Source organism: Marmota monax, unplaced genomic scaffold (assembly GCF_021218885.2).
Source record: "Marmota monax isolate L192 unplaced genomic scaffold, Marmota_monax_Labrador192_F-V1.1 WCK01_AAM20220418_F8-fsc00441, whole genome shotgun sequence".
NCBI classification, from domain to species: Eukaryota; Metazoa; Chordata; class Mammalia; order Rodentia; family Sciuridae; genus Marmota; species Marmota monax.
In genome coordinates, this window is record NW_026694644.1 from 376,384 (window position 1) to 390,204 (window position 13,821).

The window sequence follows — 13,821 nt, forward strand, 5'->3', positions numbered from 1 at the left end:
TTTCTGCCTATTCTACATTATTACTGCCCCTCTCTGTGTTTAATGGAGTTGTAGAGATCATTTTCAGGAGTTTTATTTAATGTAGATGTTCTGATTTACATATGAAGTATCCCGCACAGGCTCATGTGTGAGACAACACAACAATGTTCAGAAGTGAAATGATTGGGTTAGTAGAGCCCTAACACAACCAGTGAACTAATCCTCTGATGTGAATTAACTAGGAGATTATTATGGGCTGTTAATGTGTTGCTGAAAGAAGTAGGTCACTGGGGCCATGATTTGGTGGTCATTTTTTGTCCCTGGTGAGTGGAGGGCTTTCTGTTTGCTTGTTTTGGTGCTCTGAGCAGAATTCCTCTACCACACACTTCCACCATGCGGTTCTGCTTTGCCTTAGGCCCAGAGCTATGGAGTAGACTGACCATGGACTGAACTTCTGAAACCCTGAGCAAAATAAGCTTTTTCTCCTCTACATTTTTCTCATCGGGTCTTTTGGTCAGTGACAAAGCTAACTGAAGCAGAAATGGGGTTGTTGCTATGACTAACCTGACCATGTGGTTCAGAAGGCTTTGGACATTCCTCAAGGGGCTGAGAACTTATGTCCTAGCTTTCCCTCCAGTTTCAGTCTCAGTGTCTATTTCTTTTTATTAAACAGACTGTTGTGACTTCTATTCAAATAAACTTACAGAGAAAAAAATAATCTCTAGATATTATGCTTTTAGTTTTAACATCATAGGATCTTAAAATCAATTTCTGAGACTAAAAATTGCACTGTAGTTTATAAAAATCTTTCCCTAAATATACATACAATATAAATATACTGTCCTTTTGGACTGCTGCTGCCTTATTGCAGAACTCATCTCTTACATTCGGTAAGTGCAATGGCATCTTGTTCTACTTGTGCAAGCAGACACTAACTGCCACCCCCTGTCCACAGTGGCCTATTTCTACCATGATACACATGAACACATCTTCCAATGGAAACCCGGGAGAAGTTAAAAGAAAAGAAAAAGAAAGCCTTTAATTTTGGGGGATATATTAGTTTCATAAACATTTGAGCAAGTGTAAAACCCACACAAAATTGTCTCTTGGCAAATCATGCTGATGGAAAATTCCCAAGCCCTACAGGGAACTGAACTCTCAGGGAATCCTCTTTAAATTGCAGTTGGAAATCAAGGAGGAAACTTTGCTTCCTCACTTTCTTTTTTCCTTGGGCCCTGTTGATGGCAGAACTTGTGATGCAGGGTAAACATTACCCATCTCAAGTGCCTAGGGTGTTCCTCCTGTCTCTCCCTTAGATGTAGAAGGAAGACTTGGAAACACCTTCACAGTTTGGCCACCACTGAATAGGCACTTCTCCATGGAGAAAGGAGACATTTGTCACTCGCATTTCCAAGGAACTGATAAGTGGTAAGATTTATAACTCACATTTTTGCCTGGAGGATTTCAAGTTGTAATGTTGTGATTAAACCTGGATATTGATTTAGGGCACCAAGTTTAATGCAGTGTCTAGCCCTACCCTGTGTATATTTGTGCTAATTACTCAGCCTTTCTGACTTAGACTCCTCCTCAATTTAGTGACCATTACCAAACTAAAAAAAAAAAGTAATTGATGTAATCCATGAGGAGCCCACAGGACAGTACCCAAAACATAAGTGCCAATAAACAACAACATCTGTTTTAAAAGATTCAAATCTTTTAATTGCCATGTGCTATTTAGCATTTATTCCTTCAAGTATAATGAAATTAGATCTGCACTTAGATTTCTATCATCAAGTTAAAATTAACCAAATACATTTAAAATACAACAAGTATATATTTTTCACGTGGCTTTCAAAGAATATTTTTTTCTTTCATAATATTTGATCATTTATCATTTAACCTCTAATATTTTCCCCATTGTGATGTTTTAGATTATGCAGTGGAATTTTTGAGGCTCTAAAAAGCCTACCATTGTTGGAATATGGTAAATGCATGTGCTGCTGCACCTTCATACTTACTGATAGAGAATATGACATTTACTATTTCTACACCACACTCTAACCAGTGCCACAGGGAAGGACATTAAAGGGAAGAAAGTGTGATTCAAGTCTTAGAGTGCAATCTTCTGAAAACCTCTTGGTTTTCCTTGAGTTCATTTGATGTGAGGCAGAGAGTCAGATTGCTACCTCAGAATTGTTCAGAAGAACTGTGGAGACTGAAGTTCTGAACTGCTTTACTGATACTTTCTGCTAGTTGTTGAGGTATAAACTCTCCCTTTTAAAGAGACAACAGAAACGACACAGGTTCATGCATCAATTGGGATGGGCAAAGATGGAAATGAAAGTTTTTTGTTTTCTGTTTTTTTTTTTTTTTGTTGTTGTTGTTTGTTTTTTGTTTTCCAAATTCTATTAAGAGTATAAAGGTTGAGACCCTCAGAGAGCAGCCCTGAAGAAAAAGAACAGGTACTAAAATTGGAAGCAAACATATTTCCCAGATAGTCAAGAAAAGGAACATGCTTAACTATCACACAAGGAAAATTTTTCATGGATGAATAATAATCCTGAATCAAAAATATGGTGAATTGTGGAATTGTGCATTTACAAATAGGATGTTAGTTTATTTTTCTTTAATTTACAAAAGCAATATTTGTTTAGAGAATTGACTGAAAATGTGATTGATATGTACATGTATATACATTGAATGTTTATGAAATTTATTGCTTGAATTAAATTAACAAAAATCTACCTATAGTACCTCTTTTAATATTAAATGTTATATGTACTTTGGAGTTGAAACAGAAATTTCATCCCATTTTTGCAAAAAAAATTGGTGCTAAGATTAAGTTTTTGTTTGTTTGTTTTCCTTACCAAGGATTGAGCTCAGGGAAATTCCACCACTGAGCCACATCCTCAGCCCTATTTTCTATTTTATTTAGAGATAGGGTCTCACTGAGTTGCTTAGCTCCTCACTTGCTGAGCCTGGCTTTGAACTTGTTATCCTCCTGTCTCAGACTCCTGAGAGGCTGGGATTATAAGCATGTACCACCCTGCCCGACAAGAATTAGTTTTGATGTTGAAATGAATAGAAATGAAGGAATGGGCAATGTGGGTAGTCCGGCAAGGAAGGCAAACTTCCCAAGGTCACTGCACCCAGGAAATGGCCCCAGTACCTGCTGTGAGGGAGCCCATAGCAATCCTATGTGCAATCTCCAGCACATTTCAGGCCATGGCTATTAAGAAAGAAAGGACTGTGGAATATTCCAGAAAATTTATGGACATGGTAAACCACCACCCATGACAGAATGTGAGTTTCCAATTGACATCAAGGTGAGTACATAGGAGAGAGCTCCATCTGTGTAATGGTAATTTATGAAAAGTTAATAGTTTAAACTTTTTCATATAAGATTCTACATTAGCCACTTAGTTCTTCCTATACAAATGACTTTTCCTTAAACCTCATATTCTTTTTCTTAAGTGAACTGTATGTAGATGATGGACAATCTGGCATTATATATTGTAATTTGTGATGCATTTAAATATTTTTATACTAATAACCAGATATATATTGCAATTTAATAGTTTATTATTTTGTAGGCTTCCATCTTTATTGTAAAGTTGTTGCATTGATTCAAATTAGCTGAGTTGCTAGCATTTTTCACTGGATTTTTCTCAATATGTTATAAAAATGTTAAATCCTCATATTTTAGTGTTTTATTGATCATACCATGTTATGTGAATTTGTAACAGCCTGATTTACATTATGATATCATAAAATATCATTGTAGTATTGAACATTGAAAGATTTCTCTTTTTCACTACTGTATACGACCCAGTACCATCTTCTAATGTAAAGTTCCCCCCTTGCTTCACTTCTAGAGCATATTTTTAGGATTGAGGTTGCTAGTATGGAACTCAAACATGTTTATGACTGAAATTATTTACTAATATGTTTCCAAAAGACTTAGATGAGTAAACCAGTTTCATTGCAATTTTAAGATATATAATTTAAAATACCATGGATTTTTAAAAGATAAATTTTGTTATGAGTGATTTGATTTCCATCTCACTTTGTATATGAAGAAGCTGCTTAAAAATAATGCTGACCTCAAGATTTTATAACATCCTTTTGATTTATGCTTTGAAAATATACTAATAATAACTGATTCTTATAGGCCAGACAGCTTGACATGTGTTAACACTTTAGTAGCTAAAGAGTTGAAAGCATGTTTTTTTGTTTAATGATATAGTATTAGCCAAGTTAGCTGGGATTCTAGTTTTTGAAGGCAGACACACAAAAACTTTTAAATTTATTGGAGTCAGTTTAGGCTAGTAGAAAATTTACCAAGATAGTAATATTATAATTTTAAGTGACAAAGGAATATTTATGAAGAACATGAAATAATAGTGGATATATTATTTTTAACTAAACATAGAATGTATTTTTTTTCTACTGCTGCTTGTTTTCTGTTCCAGGATTCAAGACAAGATATTTGTTACATTCAAGACAATCACCTTTCAAAAGATTTAAAATCACAGACTCTGTAGCATAAACCATGAGCGCACTATATTCCCTATAGCCAATGTTTTGAACCTAATTTTAGAAATCCCTTTATTTGATAAAAGTAGGAGTTGTTTTGTTTATAGTTAATAATTTTTAGAAAATTAAATAGTATTGCTCTTAGAAAACTCTATAAGAAGGAAGTGTCTTTAAATAAGTCTTAAATATGACTTATTTAATTATTAGTTTAATATTAGGCCATGTCTTTAAGACTCCCACTCCGTAAGGTTTCCTTTGTACAATGAGTCTAGCAAAACAGGAGTGAGTACATATGGGTCTGAGCACACAATAATGCATGCAGTGGCCATCAGGGACATTCAAAAGTATCATGTATCTAAAAACATATTTTTTACTATGTCTGAAAAATATGATATGTTTTCATGCACACATTCTCATGCACATTTGAAAATGTATAACATACTTATCAGCCTTGGTCATGGTGAGGCAGAAATTAGGAGTAAGCATGCTGTCATGTCTGCTCTGATTCAGGGGCTGTGGCAACTGGTTCTCACCACATATTGTTTCCCCTGTGCTATAGAATGCATCAACGTTTCTACCTGAGTGGCCTAATCTGGTCCTCACAGGAGTCCTATTGATAGACATTCTAACTAAACCCAGTTGCAGAAGTGTGACCTGAGGCTCACAGAATTTTAAGAATTGTAAGTAACCTGATCCACACCAGAGAACAAAGAGAAGATCCTGAATTTACACCCAGGCCTGCATGAGTCTGGAGCCAGTGTTCTCATTGGATTCACTTCATTCTCTTTCATGCTTAGGCCTATAGTAAGCTGACCGGAACTGACTCAAAAATGGATACTCTTTCTTTTATAATAAATAATTACTTTTTTTGACAGTTACTGACAGTTACGAGAGGATATTGAGTTCAAAGTGTAGATATTGGTTAGAAATGTATACAACCAGAGATCTGAAAAATTGTGCTCTATGTGTGTAATAAGAATTGTAATGCATTCCACTGTCATATATAAATAAAAAATAATAATTAAAAAGTATAAAAAAAGAAATGGTCCTGAGATCACAGTGAAAATGGTTGCTTCAAAGTAAGCAGAAGGACAGATAATAATGTAAATATTGCATGTTTTTTAGTTCAATTAGTATTTAAAAGTGTTTATGTTAACTGTAGCATTTGTAAAATGGGCTTATTTTCTAATTCTCCACAATAAACACTATCATTCTTTTATTATCATATTTAAACAAACATATATTTATGCATATGAAATTATTCATACACATATTTGCTGTTTGCCTGATTCATTACAGTAACTTGTAAGGTGAGGATATCATCATCTTTTGAATCTGTGTCCACCTGTGAGAATATGACATGAAGAGTTCAGGTAATAATTAACAAGGCGTGGTAGGACAAGCCTGTAATCCCAGCAGCTTGGGGGCGGAGGTACAAGGATCTCAAGTTCAAACCAGCCTTAGCAACTTAGCAAGGTCATTGCAAATTACTAAGATTCTGTCTCAAAATAAACAATGATGAAAGGACTAGGGATGTGGCTACATGGTTAAGCATTCTTGGGTTCGTTCAAATAATTATTATCTGCATGACTGATGGAAACACTTTCTGTGAGTAAGACAATTGGCTTTTAATGTGAGCACATAATAACCACAATTGGTATGGACAAATTATCATAAGCAATATTTTCACATTTTCAAATTTGACCCTCATCATAATCCTGGTAAATGAGCAGGTAAACTATTATGATATTTCTACTTTAAAAGAAAGTCATATATATGCTTGTCTCACATGCACAAGGCCCTGGATTCAATCCCCAAGACCTGCCCCTGCTCCACCCCCAAAAAGAAAGTCATATAAATGTGAGATACATCTTGGGGAGTTCCACTTGATCATACTGGGCATATTGTATAAAAAACTGGAAAATGATCAATAAGGCCTAAAGACTCTGATTGATATTCAACACCTGTTTATCTTTCTTACCTATGTGGTTGATGCCAATTGTCATATGGAGGTTGTTGGGCTGTCACCATCCAGTTCCTCATCACTTGCTTTTTCCTTTAACACAATATCACATTCACTTAAGTATGAGGGGCCTTAATGTTTCATGTGGACACGTCTCTAGGAAGGCCACCCCTGCTCTGAAGTTCCTGACAGAAAAATTCCTACCACTTTCTTTGTTGATCTAGTGGAAAGGGTCTGGGCACAAGGACAAATGTTCTGTGTAAGATCCCTGATTCAGGATCATTTGCTTATTTAAACTTAATATCTTGAAGCATGTGTTTCCTACCAGTAAAATAGGTTTAATAAGACTTAGACGAACCCCTAGACAGAGGGCTCTGTGTAATTTCTCTCCTTGCCTTATTTCACTTAGCCATTAGTACCATATTTGGAGCTAGACTTTATTTTGTTCATGAATTTCTGTTCTTATTTTTAAAGATGAATAATAATAATAATAAAGACCTCAACATTCGATGGGGTATTAAGTGCATAATGAGACACAATTTTATAGGTCTTTGTCTCTTTTTTGTTTGTTTGTTTTTTAAATATTTTCAGTTGTCAGTAGACCTTTATTTTATTAATTTATATGTGGTGTTGAGAATCAAACCCAGTGCCTCACACATGCTGGGCAAGTGCTCTACCACTGAGCCACAACCCCAGCACCCCCACCCCCACCCCTGGGGTCTTTGTCGTTTGTAAAGGAAGAATTAATCCATGACAGGTCAAATTCAGAATAGACTGTAAAGAGATTTGATGTATAGATAGAATTTTTAAATGCCTTCTAAAATGAATGCTATTTCTTCTTCTATTTGTAGCTATGAGAGTCTCTAGATAAGAGACGACTTGCTAGTCATCCCTGCCCCTTTCATTACAATGAAAAACAGGACTAATAAAATCACTTCCTCATTTTATTATATGAATGAGACTTCAGAACACCTCCCAATGATCCATTTAAGGAAAACACTAGTAAATTCTCAAAGGTGGCATATGAGTTAATTTTATTAATCTTCTCTACCACATGAGGATGCTTCCATTTCTCCATATAGAAGTTCTAGCAAATATAAAGTACAGAACAAATTATCTCCAAATCATTTCTGCCTGATCTCCAACCTCTATCCTCAATAAATGTCTAAACTTGTGTTCTCAATGTCAAAAGAAGCATTAAAGATAAAGGTGCAGCTAGGTGCACTGAAACATTGGTGATGATAAAGCAATAATCTGATATTAAGCAAATCTTCCTTAATCATAATTGCAAATTTGAATTGGGTAATTTCAATAACTATTTATTTTTACCATTCCCTTGAAAATGATGCAAAACCAAAGCTTCATAACTGAATTTGTTCTTTTGGGACTTTCACAGAATCCTATTGTTCAGAAAATAGTATTTGTTGTGTTTTTGTTGGTCTACATTGCAACTATTGGAGGCAACATGATGATTGCACCGACCATCCTCTGTAGCCCTGCACTGCCATGTACTTCTTCTTAGCATACTTATCCTTCCTGGATGCCTTCTTCTCCTCAGTCATCACACCAAAGATGGCTGTGGATTCACTGTATGAGAAGAAAACCATCTCTTATAAAGGATGCATGATGCAAGTATTTGCTGAACATTTCTTTGCTGGGGTGGAGTTGATTGTTCTTGCAGTCATGGCTTATGACTGCTATGTGGCCATTTGCAAGCCCTTGAACTACTCTGCCATCATGAACTGGAGGCTTTGTGGCATTTTGATGGGGGTTGCCTGGTCAGGGGGCTTCTTGCATTCCATTATACAGATTCTCTTTACTTTCCAGCTGCCCTTTTGTGTCCCCAATATCATTGATCATTTCATATGTGACTTGTACCCATTACTGGAGCTGGCCTGCACTGACACTCACATCTTTGGACTTTTGGTAATTGCCAACAGTGGATCTATCTGCATGATAATTTTCTGCTTGTTGCTGGTCTCCTATGACATCATCTTGTTCTCCCTGAGAACACACAGTGCTGAAGGGCGGAGGAAAGCTCTGTCCACCTGTGGATCTCACATTGCAGTTGTGGTTTTGTTCTTTGTCCCATGCATATTTATATATGCAAGACCTCCTTCTGCTTTCCCATTTGACAAAATGGTAGCCATATTTTACACCATCCTAACTCCCTTGCTCAATCATTTGATTTATACTTTGAGGAATAAGGAAGTGAAAAATGCCATGAGGAAAGTGTGGAAGAGAGTGGTGGTGGTTTCCAATGAAAAATAAAACATTAGACTTTAGAAAAAAAAAGTGTAAGATTAAAGAAATAAAAATGATATTAGACCACAATATTATGGGTTGCTCATTATCTGTGAAGTAAATACCAATTCTATAGAAAGTACAATATTTTGGGGGTCAGAGATGATACTTTTACTTTGATATCAGTCATCTACTCTGAGTTGGCAACACAATGTGAATTAAAGAGAAATACATTTTATTCTTATATAAACCTATTGATAAATAAAAAAAAATAGATAGAAAAAAATGCACATCAGATGCTTGGCCATTGATCCTATGCTTTAAAAACATATATGGAAAGTCAACAAAATGCCTTAAACCTTCAGGATACAAATGTATTCTATTTAAAGTGGACACCTTGTAAAATACTTATTTTTATCATTACTTTCTGCAGAGCTGGTGATTAAATCATCAGCCTGATGAACCCTAGTCAAGCACTCTGCTTTTGAACTATGGGCCCAGCTGGCACAAGGACATTTTTTTCCCATTATCTTTTTCTTTTCTTTCTGTTTTTCATTTTTTTTTTCTTTTTAGAAGTAAGATTCATTTTGATATAAATCAAAGAGCATGGAATATAATTTACTCTAATTTATTGCCCAGTATTTCCCCTTTCCCTTCCTTTCTCCCTCTCCCTGTTTCCTTCTCTTTCTCCTATTTACTTTTAGTTATTTTTTTTCAAGTTAGTGTTTTGTGGATATTTTATGAAGATGGTACTCACTGTGTAATATTCATCTATGTACATAGGAAATTTAGGTCAGATTCATTCCTCTGTTCTTCCCTTATCCCAGCCATTCTCCCTCCCCTTCAGTACTTTGATGGAATTCTTTGCAACATTTTCCCTCTCCCTCCTCTCTGTTTTTGCTTGTATTTTGGACTAGTGTCCACATATCAGAGAAAATCCAACCTTTGCCTTGATGAGTCTGATTTATTTCACTTAGCATGATAGTCTCCAAGTTCTATTCATTTACCATCAAATGTCATAATATAATTCTGTCTTTCTTTATGGCTGAGTAATATTCAATCCTTGTGTATATGTACCACATTCTCTTTATCCATTCATCTATTGACAGCACCTAGAATGATTCTATAGCTTGGCTATTTTGCTGTCACATTGATGTGACTCTATAACTATAGTGTACTGATTTTAGATCTTTTGGATATACCAAGGAATGAGAAAGCTGGATCATATAGTGCTTCCATTCCTAGATTTTGAGGAATCTACATGCCGTTTTCCAGAGTGGTTGAACTAATTTGCAGTCCCATCCACAAAGTATGTTTGTAATTTTTTTTTTGCCATGTTCTCACCAACACTTATTATTATTTATATCTTTGATAATTGCCATTCTGACTGGAGTCAGATGATATCTTATGTAGTTTTGCTTTGCATTTCCCTCATTGGTAGATATGTTGAATATTTTTATAACATATTTCTTGGCCAATTGTGTTTCTTCTTTTTGAGAAATGTCTGTTTAGTTTCTTGGCACATTTATTAATTGAGTAGCTTTTTGGTGTCCAGTTTGTTTGGGACCTTGATATATTCTTGATATTAATACCCTATCTGAGGAGCAGGCAGCAAAGATCTTCTCCCATTCTGAAGGCTCTCTTCATGGTCTTGTTTCTTTCACTTCTAAGATATTTTTAATTCAATGCCATTGATCTAATGATTTTTTTGCTTTTATTTTTTGTGCTTTAGGAATTCTTGTTAAGGAAGTCAGATCTTTTTTCAACATGTTGGAGTATTGGGCCTACATTATCTTCAAGTGGTTGCAGTTTCTAGTCTAATTCCTAAGTCTCTGATCCATCACTTGAAAAAGTATTTGAGTTAGAGTGGTGAACTCATTGACACTAGGGGAAAACATTTCAGGAAGGGTATAGAGAAGAGCAATAATAGGCCCTTCACTGTAGGAGTTCCTACATCACATGAATCTATCATTTAGCATGGGTCCATTACCATTTACTGCATAATTTGAGTCACTCCTTGAATTTCTTGACAGATAAAACCTGATTGATCCAGTGCTACCTATGAGTTCCTCTTGGGTTAGGTGACTTTCTTCTATCCATTGGCTTTGGAAGAGAAGGGGCAGAAGATTCCATGAGGAAGTTAGCAGTGAGTATCTCTTGTTCAAGAACAATCAAAGGGAATTTTTGAGTTACCACAATACAAAAAAAAAAAAATCAGGACCAGTTGTGCATGTAGAGAGCTTACTCCTCCCATCACCAAAAAGGAGTAAATCCAGATGCACCAGAGAGTAACAGGCTGTTTCAAAAGATTATGTTTAAATTTACTCAATGATTTTAGTTTTTGTAAGTGAGTGCACCCATGTGAAAATGATTCTGTTTGAACAGTTGTTAATAAAGAGATCATTCAACTATAGACACATCTTATATGTCACTCACACAGTTAAGTTTAGCTAATCTCAGATTGTCATGTGACTTCTGGAATACATATGATTAATGAGCAAAATGTTTCAGTTTCCCCTAGCCCATTAACAGTAATAAATGTCTGTTGTGTAATGTCAACAAAAAATCTAAATCCTTCATTTCTTTCCTTAATCTCCATGTAAAATCCATGGAGAAGAATGCAGATGTTAGTTTTCTTTGCCAGAACAGACATGTGAAAAAGTAGGTAAGATTAATTGGTTTCTCTTTGAAAAGCCCACAAGGGATTTCCATTAGCTTTTAAACATCATCTGGACAAAGTGAATACATTGTAACCCACCAGCAATTGTACTACTCACATTGTCATGAGAGTGGAATTGTCCTATGCTTTCCCTTTCTTCTCCATGTTTATCCTCATGGCAGGGGTAAGTTCTTCATGTCTTTTCATTTCATCTAAGTATTCTAATACACAAACAGTTCTAAGAAATAGTTTGAGAAATGAACATCTATTATCACTGGCTCAATTGCTTTATAAATTCATAAATCTATGAATCCAAGATTTGAAATGCACATATTATGGTGACCACTACCAATTAATTACAGATTTATGTCTGATTCAACATCAACTTGAATTCAAACACATTTTATCATTTTGTCTCCTGACTTTTCATTTTATATTCCCATAATGAAATCATTCCTGACCCCCTCTCTCTTTCTCTCTCTTTCCACTTGCCCCACTAACACTTGTAAAGAAAACATAATATTCAGCAGAGAATTGAGAAAACACTGAGCCTGGCATGGTGCCTCATGCCTGTAATCACAGCAGCTTGGATGGCTGAGGCAGGAGGATTGCAAGTTCAAAGCCACCCTCAACAACTTAGAGAGAACCTGTCTCAAAATTAAAAAAAAAAAAAGAGAGAGAGAACTAAAGATGTGGCTCAGTGGTTAAGTGCCCCTGGGTTCAGTTTCTAATACAACACACACACACAGGAAAAAAATATACTGAAAACATCCATCACCAAATGTTCATCCTTACAACTATAATAAATGGAATTTATCAGAATTCTCTCAACAGTTGTCTTAGCTTTACTTTCTGTTTTCTATATTGGTCTTGCTTAGACATGGTGAAATTTAGCCTAAATTTGTCCCTATAATTTAGGCATTGTAACTTTTGTGCTAATTATATGTGGACTTATTGTATTTACTTCAGTTATTCTAAAACATGGTAGATAAACAATACCAATATAAAAATTGGAAATTGAAAAAACCATATCTGTGTATCTGAAAGAAAATAATGGGAAGTTCATTTAGAAATGAAATAAATAAAGGATTCAGGAACTAGATCATATCATATCATAATTTAGATAAAATTATGATTTTTCCCAAAGTCATACAATGATTCTCCCACAGAATCTGCTCATGCACTTTTGCCCTTCCTTGCACAGTGGGCTTTTCCTTATCTCATCCCCTGGTGATCCTTTCTTTTCTTGTTCTTAACTCAAAATTACCATTTTTCTTTGGCTGTGGATTCTCCGATCATTCTTTAACATTTCTATTTCTTCCTCCTATTATTTTCAAATTTACACATAAAGTTATGATCTATTTGAATGATCCTGGAGAGTGCATCCATTTGGATGTCAGGACATATTCTTGGCATATGAGTTGTTTCCTTTATCGCCTATGTTTCTTGGGTTTATGTTGGCTCCACCTATCAGTCAAGGACTGATGCAAAACACAGTGTGTGTTGGGTGGAGTATTAGAGATTTCCATGGAGTATACATTCTGGGGTTCTGTTCTGGCTGAGATTTTGTTCTGTTTTTTTGTTCTGCTTTTTTATGGCTCTCTGCTAAACTGTATCCCCCATTTTAGCTTGAAGGACACAAGTAAAACAACATCAACTTGCCTGAGAAGATATCATAAAATCGAATGAAAAATTTTGATGCAATAATGAAGAAGGATATAATTAGAAGATTACATGATTCTATCTGTACACACACACATGCACACACATTTAACTGTGGAAATTTATCAGCAAGAACATTTTTTGACTGGGGTAATTAGGAACATTTTCTGAGGCAATGCTACTTTTTTACTTATAGCTATACTTTCTGCTTATTGCTACTTTACTTATTGTCTATATTTAAAAACGACAAGTGGAGATTTTAGCAGAAGATCACAACAAAAGAAAAGTTATTAGACACTGTGAGATAAGGAACATTGGAGAATGAGACTTTCTAGGTGTGTTGATGAGGAACAGAATGTATTGGGTGTGACCAGAACATGGGAGTGCAGGTGGAAAGCAAGATGATAGCATGAGATTAGAGGCTTTGAAGACCTTGGTGAATGTCTCAACAACCAGAGTAATCATTACATTATATTTATAAATCATAATATTTTTAAATTGCCCACTTTATATATACATATATACCAGGGATTGAACCCAGGGCCCTCAGCCACTGAGCCAAATCCCCCATCCTATTTGGTATTTTATTTAGAGACAGGGTCTCACTGAGTTGCTTAACCCCTCATTTTTTTTTTCTGAGTCTGCCTTTAAACCTGTGATCATCCTGCCTCAGCCTCCCAAACCACAGGGATCACAGGCATGTGTCACCCTGTCCACCCCCACTTTCCTTTTAATGTGATAGGAGGAAAGAAGAAAGACAGAATGAAAAGTGAAGAGT

General features: G+C 35.4%; 1 pseudogene; it reads left to right on the plus strand.

Annotated features, from left to right (window-relative positions):
- Positions 1-7,820: 7,820 nt before the first annotated feature.
- LOC124078355 (olfactory receptor 4C15-like) lies at positions 7,821-8,749 on the plus strand (annotated as a pseudogene).
- The last annotated feature ends 5,072 nt before the right edge of the window (positions 8,750-13,821 follow it).